Source organism: Stegodyphus dumicola, chromosome 3 (assembly GCF_044657685.1).
Source record: "Stegodyphus dumicola isolate Sdum_Otavi_A_Nest chromosome 3, ASM4465768v1".
Taxonomy (NCBI): domain Eukaryota; kingdom Metazoa; phylum Arthropoda; class Arachnida; order Araneae; family Eresidae; genus Stegodyphus; species Stegodyphus dumicola.
Genome location: NC_140770.1, coordinates 19842053 through 19857411, shown reverse-complemented (window position 1 = coordinate 19857411; position 15359 = coordinate 19842053). Strand labels below are relative to the sequence as shown.

The following is a 15359-nucleotide window of genomic DNA, read 5'->3' as shown; positions in this document are numbered from 1 at the left end:
ACTAGATTCATTGTAACACTTCCTTATATTCTCAGCTCAATAAAAAAAAAATTGCACACTTAAATTCTCTTATTCCACATGTGTTACTAAACGCAGGATATCCGAGGCTAATTGAAAACCAGCGAAGTGGAATTTTAGCATTTTAGGATCATTGCGCCATAAAGTCGTCCATTTCCTCTGAAGTACTGAGCTTTCAAGGTAAAAGAAATTTAAATTTGTCTTTGTAGAATGGCAACGGTAATATTGTTTACTTGGCATATTCTAATGGTTGAGTTTTGAATGTTGAATGAAGATGTGAGCCCGTTATAACCACGTTTCATACTTTCTTTTTAGCGAAACACCGTAGCATTTAAAACCAGCAAAGTGGAATTTTATTATTTTAGGGCCATTTCGCCATAAAACCATCCATTTCCTTTGAAGTACAGCGCTTTCGAGGTAAGAGAAAATAAAGATATGCATATAGTATTCATTATGTTTTTATGTTTATTCAGTACCATTTGTGTTAATTTTTTTTATAACTCGCAATGCTCTTGTGCTATTTTTCTTCAACACCACAAAATGTTGTGATTTTGAAAACTATTGGATCACTATATGTATGTGACACATAATTATCAAGTAGTATAATTGTGTTTTAGTAGAGAATTTATGTCTTTTTGCTATGGAATTTATCCCTCCTACCTTGTAGATAATCTAATAAGAACATTTTGTATACTCTTTACAATGTGTATTTCCTCCTGCGTTAGCTCTTGCGAATTCATTTTGATGAAACTTCTTGGTAAAATGCTTCTTTTTCTAATACACCAGCTTTCCCTATAGAAAATTATTTTATTTATATTGCCCATTAATGCTAAACCTCTGAAGGTCTACTTAAGGATTATTTTGAGTTCTCTTAGAAAGTGTTTCTGACAGCCATGTAAAACTATCCAAGCGATGTTTTTTCAGCTCCGAGCAGCCAAAATTGTATTTACAGTTTCATGTGCGTAGTTTGAAGTGAGTGGTGTGATTGCGAATTATAGAGAAAGGATGGTAGAATATTGTAAAACTTAGTTAGGTATTCTCGAAATGAAACCTTTCAGTGATCCCGTACTGTTTTTTACAGGGTAAAAATGTCTTAAAAGTTAACCTTTAATAGAATTTTAGAAAACAGCGGCTAATCATTAGAACATGGTAATCGGTAGTTTGGCGACATTTTGGTAAGGATTATTAGCAATAATCTGAGAAGTACACAGTTCGATTCACAGATTATTTTGTCTCAGAGAAATGAAAGATCATGAGACATGTAATGTGACATTTTCCGGAAAATTCCGATCGTGATTTTAGCTAATAATCACTTAGAAACAATTACGCGGCTAAAGTGCAGAATCGCCCACTTGTTTGTTTGGCGCTTTTTACAAGAGTAAGAAGAATTGGATTTTTGTCAATTTTCTTTGACTTTTTAAGTGAAAATAGGTCGATGTGTACATAGATAAAGTCAAGAGTGTGCGCAATGCCATTTTTGTGCAATTCTGGGATGCTTTTTTAAGTGAAAATAGGTTGAATTGTACGTGGATACCGTGTATGTGGAATTCTTAAAAACGCGGCAAGCAGTTTGCGATTCTGCACTTTCTCCCAATTTCGCACCTAATCTTCGTCATGATTAAGCATTTTTGATAAAAGTTCTAGCATAAGCGTAATTGGGCTAGCAGATTGTTAGAAAAAATGTTGAGTAAAAAAAAAAAAAAAAAAAAAGCCTTTACTTCGTGAAAACAAAATAGCGTCCAAAACAGAACTAGCAGGTTGCTGTAGCAGGGTTGGTAGCCAAATTTTCGCCAAAAAATCGCCAAGTTACTATAATGTAAAGATTCACCAAAACAGCTAGTTTAGTTTTAGTTTAATAGAAATTAGAGCCTAAATGTTGAAAATTGTAGTGCTATCAAGCTGACTGTAAATTTTCGAGTGTCTCGGGTAATAGAAAACTTTAGAACAATCACTTCCTATTGTAAACCCAAATGAATGAAAACATTCTCCTTGCTGTTTAAATATCAAAGGTTACGCAGAAATTTTCTTAATATAAGATTAGTATCCTTAAATATAATCGACACTTAAAATATAAAAATGAAACTTCGTTTATATAAAAACAAAGGGGAAAATGCAAAATCGCCCACTGCTTGGCGTGTTTTTAAGAATTGCGCATACTCAGTATCCATATACACGTCGACCTATTTTCAGTTAAAAAAAATCCCAGAATTGCACAAAAATGGCATTGCGCACTATCTTGACTTTATCCATGTACACATCGACCTATTTTCACTTAACAACGTCAAAGAAAATTGACAAAAATCCAAGTCTTTTTACTCTTGTAAAAAGCGCCAAACAAGTAAGTGGACGATTCTGCATTTTAGCCAAAACAAAACTGCAAGAAATGTAAATTTCAGAAATTTATTATTTTGATAATTTTTATCTTTCTGTTCCCTGGCACATTATGTAAAAAACAATGAATGTTTTTTTTTTTTTTTTTTTTTTTTTTTTTTTTTTTTTTTTTTTTTTGTAAATTAGCTTCCTTGAAAGTTGCGATTAGAAAAGCCTGATTGCTAAGATAATAACGAGATCATGGGTTCGATTCTCGTGTTTAGTCTTGACTGTATTTATCGCCCTCTCCTCTTCTTTCCGAATGCAATATTCTTAGTAAATTCTGAGCAATAATCTTGGGGATGATTCTATGAAAAAATATATGACCTAAAAGTGACCTCAGTCAAAGCTACGTAGCAAAAATCTGATCAATCAAAAAAAAAAGTTAAAACAAATAATAACAATGTGCAGGCTTCAGATTTCATTTAAAATTATTCACGTTTCAGTGAATACATTGCCTTCATCATGTTTCTTGCAGGAACACAAATATTTCAACCATCTGCCTTCAACAATGTCCGAGAAGAAAATTGCTGAGGAGGGATTATAAAAATGATAGCAATTCGACATTCTGACATTTTCATTATTTCTCTTTCTCTATTTTAGAGAGGCAGTTACGTTTATAACACTTATTCTGTGGTTTCATCTTTACATATATAAATAAAAAGTATAAAAAGGTTTAATCCTAGTATCCGGTGCACACGGGATTTGGCTACTTTTGGCGACTTTATGATGAGCAGTAAAAACGAGACATGTACGATGAGTAGCAAACGGATTATTCAAAGAATATATGGTACTCACGTATTATCGCAACCAGGTCAAAATTCGCATAAATTGCGAAATTTGGCAACCCTACGTGTTATACGTAGTTTTGTAAAAAGAGCATCTGGAGATTCACAATTTTTTCCTGCATTTTCGTGCAAAATTTTGTAATTTATGAGAAAATAGCAGTGTACATGGATAAAGTGAAGAGTGTGCGCAATGCCATTTTTGTGCAATTCTGGGATGTTTTTTTAAGTAAAAATAAGTCGACGTGTACATGGTTATGGCGAATACGGTTTTTAATCAGTGCTAAAAGCAATAGCCAAAAGATTTCCGCCGAAAAAATAATTCTGCAACTTATTCAAATTCAAAACCGGAAGGGTTTAATTGCTATTTTATATTTTAAAAGAAAATAATATAAAAAACTGTATTAAAAATTATCTGTAATTAATAAATGTACATTTTCTTTCTATTCATACTTGTTTACTCAAACTTACAAATAGCGTCAAAACTTACGAATAGCGTCAACCTGGTTGCGATAATACGTAAGTACCGAATATATATAGTTATATATAGTATATATTGTATAGAATATAGACCTTCTTTGGATCATTTTTGGTGTTGGCGATAATTTTCAAAATCGTGCCAAAACTGCACCGTATACTAGGATTTTACCGTATAAAAACTTCAGGTAAAATCCTAGTATATGGTACGACCTCGGCGCGATTGTGACAATTGTCGCCAACATCAAAATGACTCGTTTACTGCTCATCATAATGTCGCCAAACATCGTGTGTACCGTATACTAGGACTAAGCCAAAACTGTATATATAGTACCCGCTGCTTATTAAAATCACTTCCGTTGCAAACATATTTTAATTTACATTAAGGATTCAAGTACAGCAAATTACGATATCAGCTTTACCCTTATCGGTACTATTCGGTTTTGAGGGCCGTAAAAAATCGCCAAACTATTGTTGATGCCAGTGCTGCCAAAAATAATTGCGGCAACCCTAACGCAGGAAAGGAAGTATAATAATAAATAACTACCGTATTTATGCGAATCTAATGCGCATCGTTTTTGCCCAAATGTAGTATTCAAAATTGGGGTGCGCATTAGATTCGAGTGCAAAATTCGCCGATGACGTCAGCAGTTCGCTGATGGCGTCAACCAAATTTAAATCGTAATAACGAATTATTGTATTTATCGACTACATTTACCGTTACATTTATCGTTGACACATTATTGCATAAAGAATACAAACTGCAGAGTACGTAGTCACGAAATGGAGGGCAAACAGAGAAGAATGTCATATGACGCTACTTTCAAACATAAAGTAATTCTTTGTGCTTAAAAAAATGGCAATAGAAAGGCAGGGAGAGAGTTCAACGTAGCTGAGAGCAATGTTCGCTTGTGGCGGCAACAGAAATTGGCACTGTTTGAAACAAAAGCTAGTAGAAAGAAATTTACTGGCCCTCGCAAAGGAAGACACCCTAAAATTGAAAAAGTTTTGGAATTTGTACGTGAAAGGAGGAAGAATGGACAACCTGTGACTAGTGACACCATGAGAAATAAAGCAAAAGAGGAGGCTGAAGTTCTTGGAATACCGAAACAAGAGTTTAAGGCTAGCCGTGGATGGATATACGGTAGTAGTAATTAACAATGATTGTTTCACGTAACAATTGCCCACTAACAGGTTAATTCTATGTTCTGCTACTTTATGTATAAATCCATTGTTGTATAAAATATGATATCTAAATTTAAATAAAATTATCATACCATTAATTGATAGTTTATATACAAATCCATTGTTGTATAAAATAAGATTCAATAAATTCCTCATATCATTGATGCACATTACATTCGCCGACAAACAATTTTTTTATTATTTAAAGTTTTAAAATGGGGATGCGCATTAGATTCGATGGCGCATTAGATTCGCATAAATACGGTATCTAAGATGAATGTTTTAATTTAGATGAAAAGTCAATTTCACATAATACCTTTTTATTATTATAATTTATATAAAAAAGGCTAAACATGACTGAATGGATGCCTGCATCGCTATTTCGCTACCAAGTTATCGCTAAAGCATAATTTCATCTCGTTGGTTGTTCAAACATAACTTTCTATAATGAATGATGACTTTTCTATGAAAGCATTCTCGGTAAAGTGCAGAATCGCACATTTATTTGTTTGCCGCTTTTTACAAGAGTAAAAATAATTGGATTTTTGTCAATTTTCTTTTACTTTTTAAGTGAAAATAGGTCGATGTGTACATAAAGTTAAGGGGGTGCGCAGTGCCATTTTTGTGCAATTCTGTTTTTAAGTGAAAATAGGTCGATGTGTACATGGATACCGAGTATGTGCAATTCTTAAAAACGCGTCAAGCAGTGGGTGATTTCTGCACTTTCCCGATTTCTGCACTCAAAATTCTATTGCAGACTTTTCCTCACGGGCAATTCCCAAATTCTTAAAACCCATAGGATATCAAAAAAGGATTTAAAAATTAAACTATAATTTCAATGGCGTCTTAATATAGAACTATATAAACTTACGTAATCTGAAATCAGCGCGTACGCTAGGTTTGGCGCGCTCTTAAATGGGCGCATTTGCTAGATTTGGCGCTTTTGCGCATACATTTTGGCGGCAAATTTTTTACGGTCCTCAAAACGGAATAGCACCAACTTATCTAACAAAGTAGCAATTAACAATTAATCCAAAAATTAATGTTAAATTTAAATTATTCATGTACTTTTGAAAGGTTTTTGAAAATGTTTTATAAAAATTTGTTTGGACCAAAGTCTGAATTTCTAGAAACAGAATGTAGTAAGAGGATGATTTGATTAATTACCGAGTTTAATATTACCGCCGGATATTTACCGCTTTGCTTTTGTAAATTTGGAATTAAATATCTTGATAAAAGTGAATATAATATTTTTTATTTTCCTGTCCAATAGTAGTAATAATAGTACAGGTGAGAGTTACCTAAAACAGGATAAACCTTATCTCACATACATTGCATGAGAGCTTTTGATAAGCTATAGTTGCTAATAGTGAAGCATTATTAACAACCCATTAAACAACAACAACATTCTGCATTAAAGTACTTTCGTGGTGAATGCAGTCTGAGATCAATGAATATTTGAAAATTTCATTTTCGACGTTTTCGGTGGAGCATTTATGTCATGCTAAGTCAGCCTCTTAGTTCGGCTGTGAAATCTGCGTGCATTATCTCGAGAGTAGAATTTCTACACTCGAGACAGTGTAGGCATTGTTTTTATTCGCTTTTAGAAAGAAGTATGTTGATGATGTCTATGTTTAACTTTAATTCTTGTAAAAAGTAACTTAATGACGTTATTGTCCTCTGAAGCTAATTGGCCGACGACACTTGGGATTTCTACATAGAACTAATTATGACTTCTGCATATAACTACCGTATATACCCGCGTATAAGTCGATACCGCGTATAAGTCGACCCCCCCCACTTCATAAAAAATTCATAGAAAATAAGAAACCCACGTATAAGTCGACCCTCCACTTCCGAAATCGATCGAGAAAGTTCGAAAAATAATTTTTAAGTACTACGTTTATTCAAATCATCTGAGAAAAAAAAAGTAAATATACGATAAAAAATTCCTTGGTAAATAAACAAAATCAAAATCCTTCAACGTCCGATTCATGGTCAGATTCGCCAAACATTTCATAGAACTCTCCTGTCGTCATTGGTCGTATTTCATGAATGAACAATAACTATTATAAAGACTTATACGTACGTAAAAACTATCTGCATTTCTCTTTTCTTGGCGTGTTGGCGAAACTTTTTTATTGCTCCATATTGATCGGTTGTTCGGGGGCCGAAAATTCTTTGTTTTAATCGAAAGTTACTCTAGTTAAAGTATGAAACTCTGTGATTAGTTCGTCACATAATTTAAGTCATGAAATTACTTCAAGTAAGTGACTTATTTGATAAGTCGTCCAATTTCAGTGCGGGAAGAAAACAACTGCATTATATAAAGAAATTTTTGAACTTCCGATTCTTTTAATTTTCTATGGCCCCGCGTATAAGCCGACCCCCCCCCCACTTTGAAGTCTTTTTTTTTTTTTTTTTTTTTTTTTTTTTTTTTGTCCAAAATATCTCGACTTATACGCGGGTATATACGGTAATTGGAATTTTCTACTTTCTGGTATCGATATCTGATAAAAAGAAATCAAGTTTGAATTTTTCTAAGCTATTGGTTATCTACATATCCCTATATACTTCAAACCGCCTGAAAATTACTGCTTCATGAACTTCGGTTATTAAGTAAATCATTTATGCTCATTTTCTGCCATTTTGAGAAAAAAATTAATCTTTAAAGTTTTTCTCGTGATTATAATTATACTATCTCGCAGGTGCTGCTTTCAGAAAACCTCTTAGATTTTCTTCTTCCTCGAGTCAAATAACTAAATTTAGTCTACAGCTTGGCAGTCATTTATCTTTGCGAGCGGTAAAGTCGCTCAACACTGGTAGTTCGATCTGGGGTTTGAGTCCCTGCGAACGGACTAGCTTTATTGGCGTTTTCGGGTTTTTCTCCATGTCTAACGTGCACTGAGCAAAAAAAAAAAAAAAAAAAAAAAAAAAAAAAAAAAAAAATTGGGGTCAGTTCTATATCTCCCGTTTTGCTGGGCCGGTTGAAGAAATTCAAATTGTGTTTTCTATGTCTCAAAAGCGCGACTTAGGATATATATATATATATATATATATTAAATTTATATATGGCTTTGTTCCAACACAGGTATTTTGACATAAAATCGGATTTTTTCTGAATGGCATGCCAATTTTTTTCCATATTTTGATTCTACAATTCAAATCATGCGTAGATATTAAATTTTGTAATTTTTGGCGAGAAATTTATGAAGCAATTTAAAGCCCCCTTTGCGGCCGAGGGGTAAAATCGCTGAAAACTGGTAGCTCGGTCCGAGGTTCGAATCCCGCGTACGGGCTGGCTGGATGGGTGTTTTCGTGGTTTTCCCCATGTGTATCTTGTATACGAGCCAGTTTCCCTTAGAAAGTCCTCCAAGAAGGCATTCCTTCCCTTAGGCAGATAGCCCTCGAGGCTTTGCCATAATTAAATAGCCTAACCTAACCTAACCTAACCTATGAAGAAATTTAAAAATTTATCTTGGCAAATTTTTTTTTCAGTTTGCTCCAAGAATAATTCACTTGGCGAACTTCTTAATTTATAGCAACCTAGGTACTTTTTCGTTTTGCCTGCGCAAATCTCGCCAAGTACACTTTGTTGGCGACAGTATACACATAAAAAATTTTTAAAAGTATTAGTTATAAGAAAATTTTATTTTGAAGGCATAAACATTTTAATATGGCTTAAAATTTTGTAAAAAAGCCAATAAATAAAGACAATTTGTAAAAAGACATTAATTTAAGAATTTACTATGCTTTCATCGTACAACATCTTGATTCGCCGGTTCATATCACGTGACCCCAAGTGATATCGTCTCGCGTAAACTACGCTACAAAAATATAATTCTCTCAGTAATTATCTACATAAATTTCAAGTTAAATCTTAATTTGGAATACAGGTTTATATGCAAGAATTAGTTCAGTTCGTACGAACAGCTTACTCAGAAATTAAAACCGCAGTGCTTTACTTCGCTAGTGCCTTCTCATTAGAATTGATGAATCCTAATTGACTTAATTACCATCCACGAATGGCCTTAAGGCATACAATTGAACTATCTGGTAAAAATTCTATAATTGTATGCCAGTACTGAAATAAACAATCAATCTGATAAGAAATGGCTTCGATTTGCTTTGGAAATGTAAAAGTAAAAGGTTACCAGCCAGGATATTTCGTTTGGCATTGTTTGTACCATTACTGGCGACTTTATCGCTTGCGCCGGCAAAATGGAAAAGTACGGCAACCTATTTTCCTTTCCTTTTTCTTCATTGTCCACGAGCGGAAAAAAAGTCATCGTTCATATTTTCAAATAATTTTAACAAAGTGAGTAAACCACATTTTCGTTATTATCGCTTATATTAAGTAAGTCAAATTTCAAAACGCGCCAAAAATCTAAGCTCCCGTATATCTTAGGAAATTTTGAATAAAAACACTAATTTTGTGCAGATATGCTTAGAAATGCATCTACTTTAAGATGATGTTTAAAACTTTTCTAGGTTATAATTCAATTTTTTTTTCCAAAAATTTATAAAAATTATTTAAAAGTACAAATTTTAAACATACGTCATAAAAAAATAGGCGAATTTTATTTGGAATGAATCTAAATTTCGAAATATGAAAGAATCAAATAAGTTTAACAAAAAAAGAGATATTAATAAATATATATCAAACTCAATTAACACTGAGGAGCTAAAATTTTGTGAGCTAATTTTTCAAAAACTACCCGTGCGATTTTACAAAACATGGCAGTTTGGTATAATCTGAGTAGTAGAATCGAAATATGGGAACAAATTGGCATGCCATTTTGGAAAACGTCCGATTTTGTGTCAAAATACCTATATTAGAACAATGCTATATATAAATCTAATACATATCCTAAGTTCCGCTTTCAAGCCATAAAAAACGCAAGTTGAATTTAGTCAATTGGCTCAGTAGAAAGAGAAATTTAAAACTGTACCCTTTTCTTTTTCCGCAGTGTACATACGAGCAAGTTTCCTTTGGAAAATCTTTCACGAAGGCATCCCTCCCTTTAGACAGAAAGCCCTCGAGTGTTTTCCTATAAGCAGTTATAGCAAACCAAACCCATTTATTTTTAGAGCCTAAACTCCTTTTTCATTTCCTTCCTTTTGCAGTACTATAGTATACCCAGTAGGTTTTTTACAGGCTTTAAACTTGTCAATAAAATAAAGTTCTCAAAATTAAAACAAATATCTCCGATGCCCAGTTCTAAGACATTTGTAAAATCCATTGTTATTGAGATATATACAACATATTCAAGTCCTCGGCTCATTCAAATTCAAGATTATGAAATATTCCAGATGCGTTAAAGGAAGAATGTGACAGATTCGAGTTTTTTTTTTTTTTTTTTTTTTTTTTTTTTTGTTAGAGCAGACACCCAATAGTGAATCGCCAATCAACTAAGATATATTGCCAAAGTCTCGCTGCATGCTCTTGTACCTACCTAGACACGTTGGTTAGTTTATTCGATTAGGGTTAAAGCACATGAGGGCTATCTGCCTAAGGGAAGGGATATACCGTAGTGAAGGACTCTCTAAGGGAAATTGGCTCGTATAAGACTTTACACTTTGGAAAAACCACGAAAATGCCCATGGAGCTAGCCATTTCGCCGGGATTCGGACCCCAGACCGACCTACCAGTATTCATCAACTTTATCGCTTGGCCACTAATGGGCCTCGACCTCGACACATAATCATATATTAACACAGTGTTGCATTTTTGCTGTCGCCGTGTGTTCTTATATTATTATTCATTTTTGATGAGGTTTTCGAATTCGCCTTGTTTATTTAAAAGTGTATTAATTCCTTTTTAGTGTGCGAATATGACGTTAACAATCTTTAAATTACCAAGTAATGAGGTGGGTGCTATATCATGTTTTCAAGAAAAAGATTTGGTACTTTTCCGTTTTACCGGCGCAAGCGATAAAGTCGCTAATAATGGTGCAACCGATGCCAAACGGAATATTCTCGCTGGTAACCTTTTACGCCTCATTTTCAAAACAAGTCGCAGCTTTTTCTTATCAGATTGATTGTTTCTTTCAATACTGATATATAATTACATAGAATTTTTATCAGATAGTTCAGTTTTATGTCCAAGGCCATTTTCGGTAATTAAGTCAATTAGGATGCAATCACAGCGCTTACCCGAAGCCGAAAATATAGAAAAGGTAAAGTCAAGAGTTAAATTCATCAATTCTAATGAGAATGCATTAGCGAAGTAAAGTACTGCAGTTTTACATAATTTCTGAGTAAGCTATTCGTACGAATTGAAATATTTCTTGCATTTAAACTTGTGTTCCAAATTAAGATTTAACTTGAAATTAATGTAGATAATTACTGAGAGCATTAGATTTTTGTAGAGAGTAGTTTACGTGAGAAGAGATCGCTTGGGGTCACGTGATATGAACCATGAATGCGTAGTAAATTCTTAATGTCTTTTTACAAATTTATTGTCTTTATTTATCGGTTTTTTATAAAATTTTAAGCGATATTAAAATGTTTATGCCTTTAAAAAAAGAATTCTTAAAACTAACATTTTTTTAAATATTTTTTATGTGTATACTGTATGTTGACGCAAATAAAGTCTGCTTGGCGAGATTTGCGCCGGCGAAACGGAAAAGTACCAAAGATTTTTTACCTGATTGCGAAAATGACCGCAACATGAAACTTTATGTTAACGACGGAACTATTTGGAGGTGCAATGTTAAATATTGCAAAAAGGGGCCTCCGTGCGGGAAGGTTTAGGGGTTCCAGGATATCGTTTTTCCCTGCTGTTAGATTTATATAGTATTCTTGGGCAGAGAAGTGACGTCCATGAATTGACCCATATTATATAGCTTAATATGTGTGAAAGTGCTGCAATTGACTGGAACAATTACATGCGATAAAATAATAATAAGGCTCTTAAAAATATTCTTAGGAAACGACATGCGAGTATTATTGTTATTATTATATATAGCGTTGTTTATTTTTACATTTGCGCTTCACGAGCTTGCGAAATTATAGCTGAGATCTTGGCGCAAATCTAAAATCGCCAAATATGGTTTGGCGCTGCTCAAATAAAGAAGTACCGATTCGATGACAGCTTTTCGTTGTTTGGATAAAAATAAAAATTTCTAATTTTTGTATGCGAGTTTTATTCCTTTCTTAATGTGGATTCTTAGAAGCTTCGGAAATTTTACTTGGCGACTACTTTTTGAATGAAACAACCTCTACTTCTTTTCTTGTCAAAGGCTAGGAAAAATTTGTCCCGAATCGACCTCTTTTCTTCCGGTTAAGTATTTCAACTTCCGTACGATGTACTGTAATTTCCGCAATCCATGATAGCACTAATTACATAGCTGGACTGACTTCCGATGAAACTGTGATGAGTAAAAAATTGCAATTTATATAATATTTCTCAATCAAATAAGTAAGTTATTATCTTCGTGCAATTTCGTTATTTTAGTAATTTGGATTCTTTGATGATGTGTTTGAATTGGAAATTTTATTTCCGAATAAAGTCTCTAGGTGATAATGTTTTCGAGTAGTTTAATATTTAATGATTATCATATACAGTGTAACAAAAGCTATTTTTCATTATGCTATGTATAATTTTTTAAATGGGTGAAAAATGTAAATTTAAAGTATAAGAACTACGCTTCAGCTTTATTTTACTCCTTTTTTTTTTTTTTTTTTTTTTTTTTTTTTTTTTTAGTCCAAAGGGATTTGAATCCCGAAGGACTATTAGTTTCGTTTTGGCATTTTGCGTCGGACTCATAAATGTCGGTTCACTTTTCAAACTGTTGCCACAAAATGTTAGAGTCCTGCATTATATTTGAAAAAATTAAATAATGAAAAATCTGCATAAATGTATGTATATTTCTCGTATTGTGATAAAACAACGGTACATAGAGTCATCGAGTTTTGAATAACGTAATCCTCCAACGAATATGAGCATGTGGAAGACCAAATTTGAAATTTGAAATTTGTTTTATGATCGATTTCCTATTTTTTAAAACTTTGACGAATTTTTGATTAACAAACTCAAGGATTTCAAAGCGAGCTATGGCAACGTTGTGCAGAAAAAACATTTTTATCTCCAGCGCGTGAGTCTCTGTATCGGAAATTCTCAAGATACGCTCGTTTTAAAACTATTTTGCGATATTGCTGTTGCACTGGATCTTATGGTTTAAGTGCGAGGAACATGATATTTAATAAAGAAAGGTAACACACAAAATGTTAAAAAACGCCCCTTTGGACGTAATTTAAAATCTGAAACATTTCAGATTTTTTTTTTTTTTTTTTTTCCCCCGAGACCGACGGATTACCTCTGTATCTCTTAAAACAAATTTATTTTGGGAAATTAGTACAATCCAGAATCATTGAAATAAAGAATTTAACTTTGTAAAGAATGAGTTAATGCTACTAGTAATTTATGGCTAATGCTTATTTTTAACTATAAATGTTGAAATATAACTAGCATATTTACCATATGAATTTGATCACATTTGTCATATGCCTTAGCAAATTACGATCATTTACCTTACGGAATTATTTATTATTTTTGCCATATGATCATTTATCTTACGTGATCATTATGTGTAACGTGTGAACAAGTCAGTTCCCCTCAGAAAGCCCTTTACGAAGGCATCCCTCCCCTTAAACAGATAGCCCTCGAGGCTTTGCCGTAATCACATAAACCAAACCAAACTTACATAATCAATCATTTACCTTAAGGAATTACTTATCATATTTGCCATATTATCCTTTAATCTTTTATCATATTTGTCATATGATCATTTGACTTACAGAATTACGATCATTTGCCTTACGGACTTATTCATCATATTTGTCACATGATTATTTACCTTACAGAATTATTTGTCATATTTGTCATATGAGTATTTACCAAAGAGAATTATGATTATTTACCTTATGAAATTATTTATCGTACTTACCGTGTGATCATTTACCTTTCAGAATTATTTTTTATATTTGACATATGATCATTTACGTTACGGAATTATTTCTTATGTTTTACATATGGTCATTTACCTTACGGAATTATTCTTCATATATGCCGTATGATCATTTCTTTAGGGAAGAAACTGATGAAAAATTCTAATTCACACAAGCAAAATTCTTATTTATATACTCATACTTTACTTCTAGACTGTTGATCGTGGCATTGAAATAGGCATGCAACCAGTTGATTTTTACCTGAATTTGGGATGATTGGCTTTTACATTTGGCTTAAAATATGTTACGGTGAAACACCGAAATCTGGAGAATGTCGACTTTCACCGTTGAATGTCAACATTCACATAGTCTCTTGGTGTATGTCCGAAATATTTTCCAAATACTCTTATTTCTGACGTACACCAGTCAATGTCGACATTCACCATGTACTAATGCGAATGTTGATATTCTCCGGTGAAAGTCGACATTCTCCAATTTCGGTCTTTGACGATAACATATATACATAAGAGCGAAGCGGCGCAATAACCTGCGAAACAAAATTTAACTCTATGACAAATTATTGTGGTTACCATAGCATTTCTCATCGATTCCATCGCAGAAGTAGATGCTAGTCCGAGCTGATGATAGAACTTTTCCAACAAGCAGATAGAGATTTAATACGTTGTGTCAGGTAGTAACTGTAGGAAACGTGAAATAAAGAGAAGCAAAAATCCTTGAGGTTTTTCATGTATGCAGCAAAGGTGACAATGGGATAAGAATATAAATGAAGTGCAATACAATTTAGACACTAAAAGATGGCATGAAATATGCGCTATATATACAAATGCAATCACAATGTAGATTAATATGCAACACTGGTGAGAATTGTGTGTGTCTCTTAAAATCCCCCCTGGGGGTTGCCTCAGGCGAACGCCTGGTTAGTATCTGTACCTAGCACTCAAGGTACTGGTTAGGATCTGTACTTAGGCACTCAAGGTACTGGTTAGGATCTGTACCTAGGCACTCAAGGTACTGGTTAGGATCTGTACCTAGGCACTCAAGGTACTGGTTAGGATCTGTACCTAGGCACTCAAGGTACTGGAAGTACTGGTTAGGATCTGTACTTAGGCAGTCTCAAACACGGGGGCATAATAACAGACTTCACAGAAGGCCTGAGGGCTCTCGGGACAGAGTAAGGCTCGGCAGGGACTGTACTGGTACTGCCTTATCTTCCCTTGCTCTGTGGGTTCGCAACATTGTCGATTGATTAAAGGCGGGGAGGCACTTAATCTCATTTGGCGCCTGTTTGCTTGCATTATGTCGGGAGCCGTCTCGTTCCATCAGCGTTGTCTCTTAAAATGTGTTTTCAGTAATAGGATCGTAATCAGCTAACTGAGCAATACGGGTATAATAAGAATCAAAATTTTCGTGAAGAAACTATGTGAACTTGCAAGAATATAATCTTGTGCATGTGGAACTTCAAGACCTTGGTGGAGTCGTTTATTTCATTCAAACCACGGTGCATTAGTAACTGCTCTCAGGATTTTATTTTGGAATATTATGGTTTTCTTC

The 15359-nt window shown here is 33.7% G+C and overlaps 1 protein-coding gene across 1 annotated transcript in view; it reads left to right on the top strand.

Moving 5' to 3' along the window:
• The first annotated feature begins 297 nt into the window (after window positions 1–297).
• The window catches only part of LOC118192474 (partitioning defective 3 homolog), a 507756-nt gene continuing 492694 nt past the window's right edge, over window positions 298–15359 (top strand). The window contains exon 1 of the mRNA XM_085812621.1: window positions 298–435. The gene's annotated coding sequence lies outside the window, so the exon portion shown is untranslated. The remainder of the gene's footprint in view (window positions 436–15359) is intronic.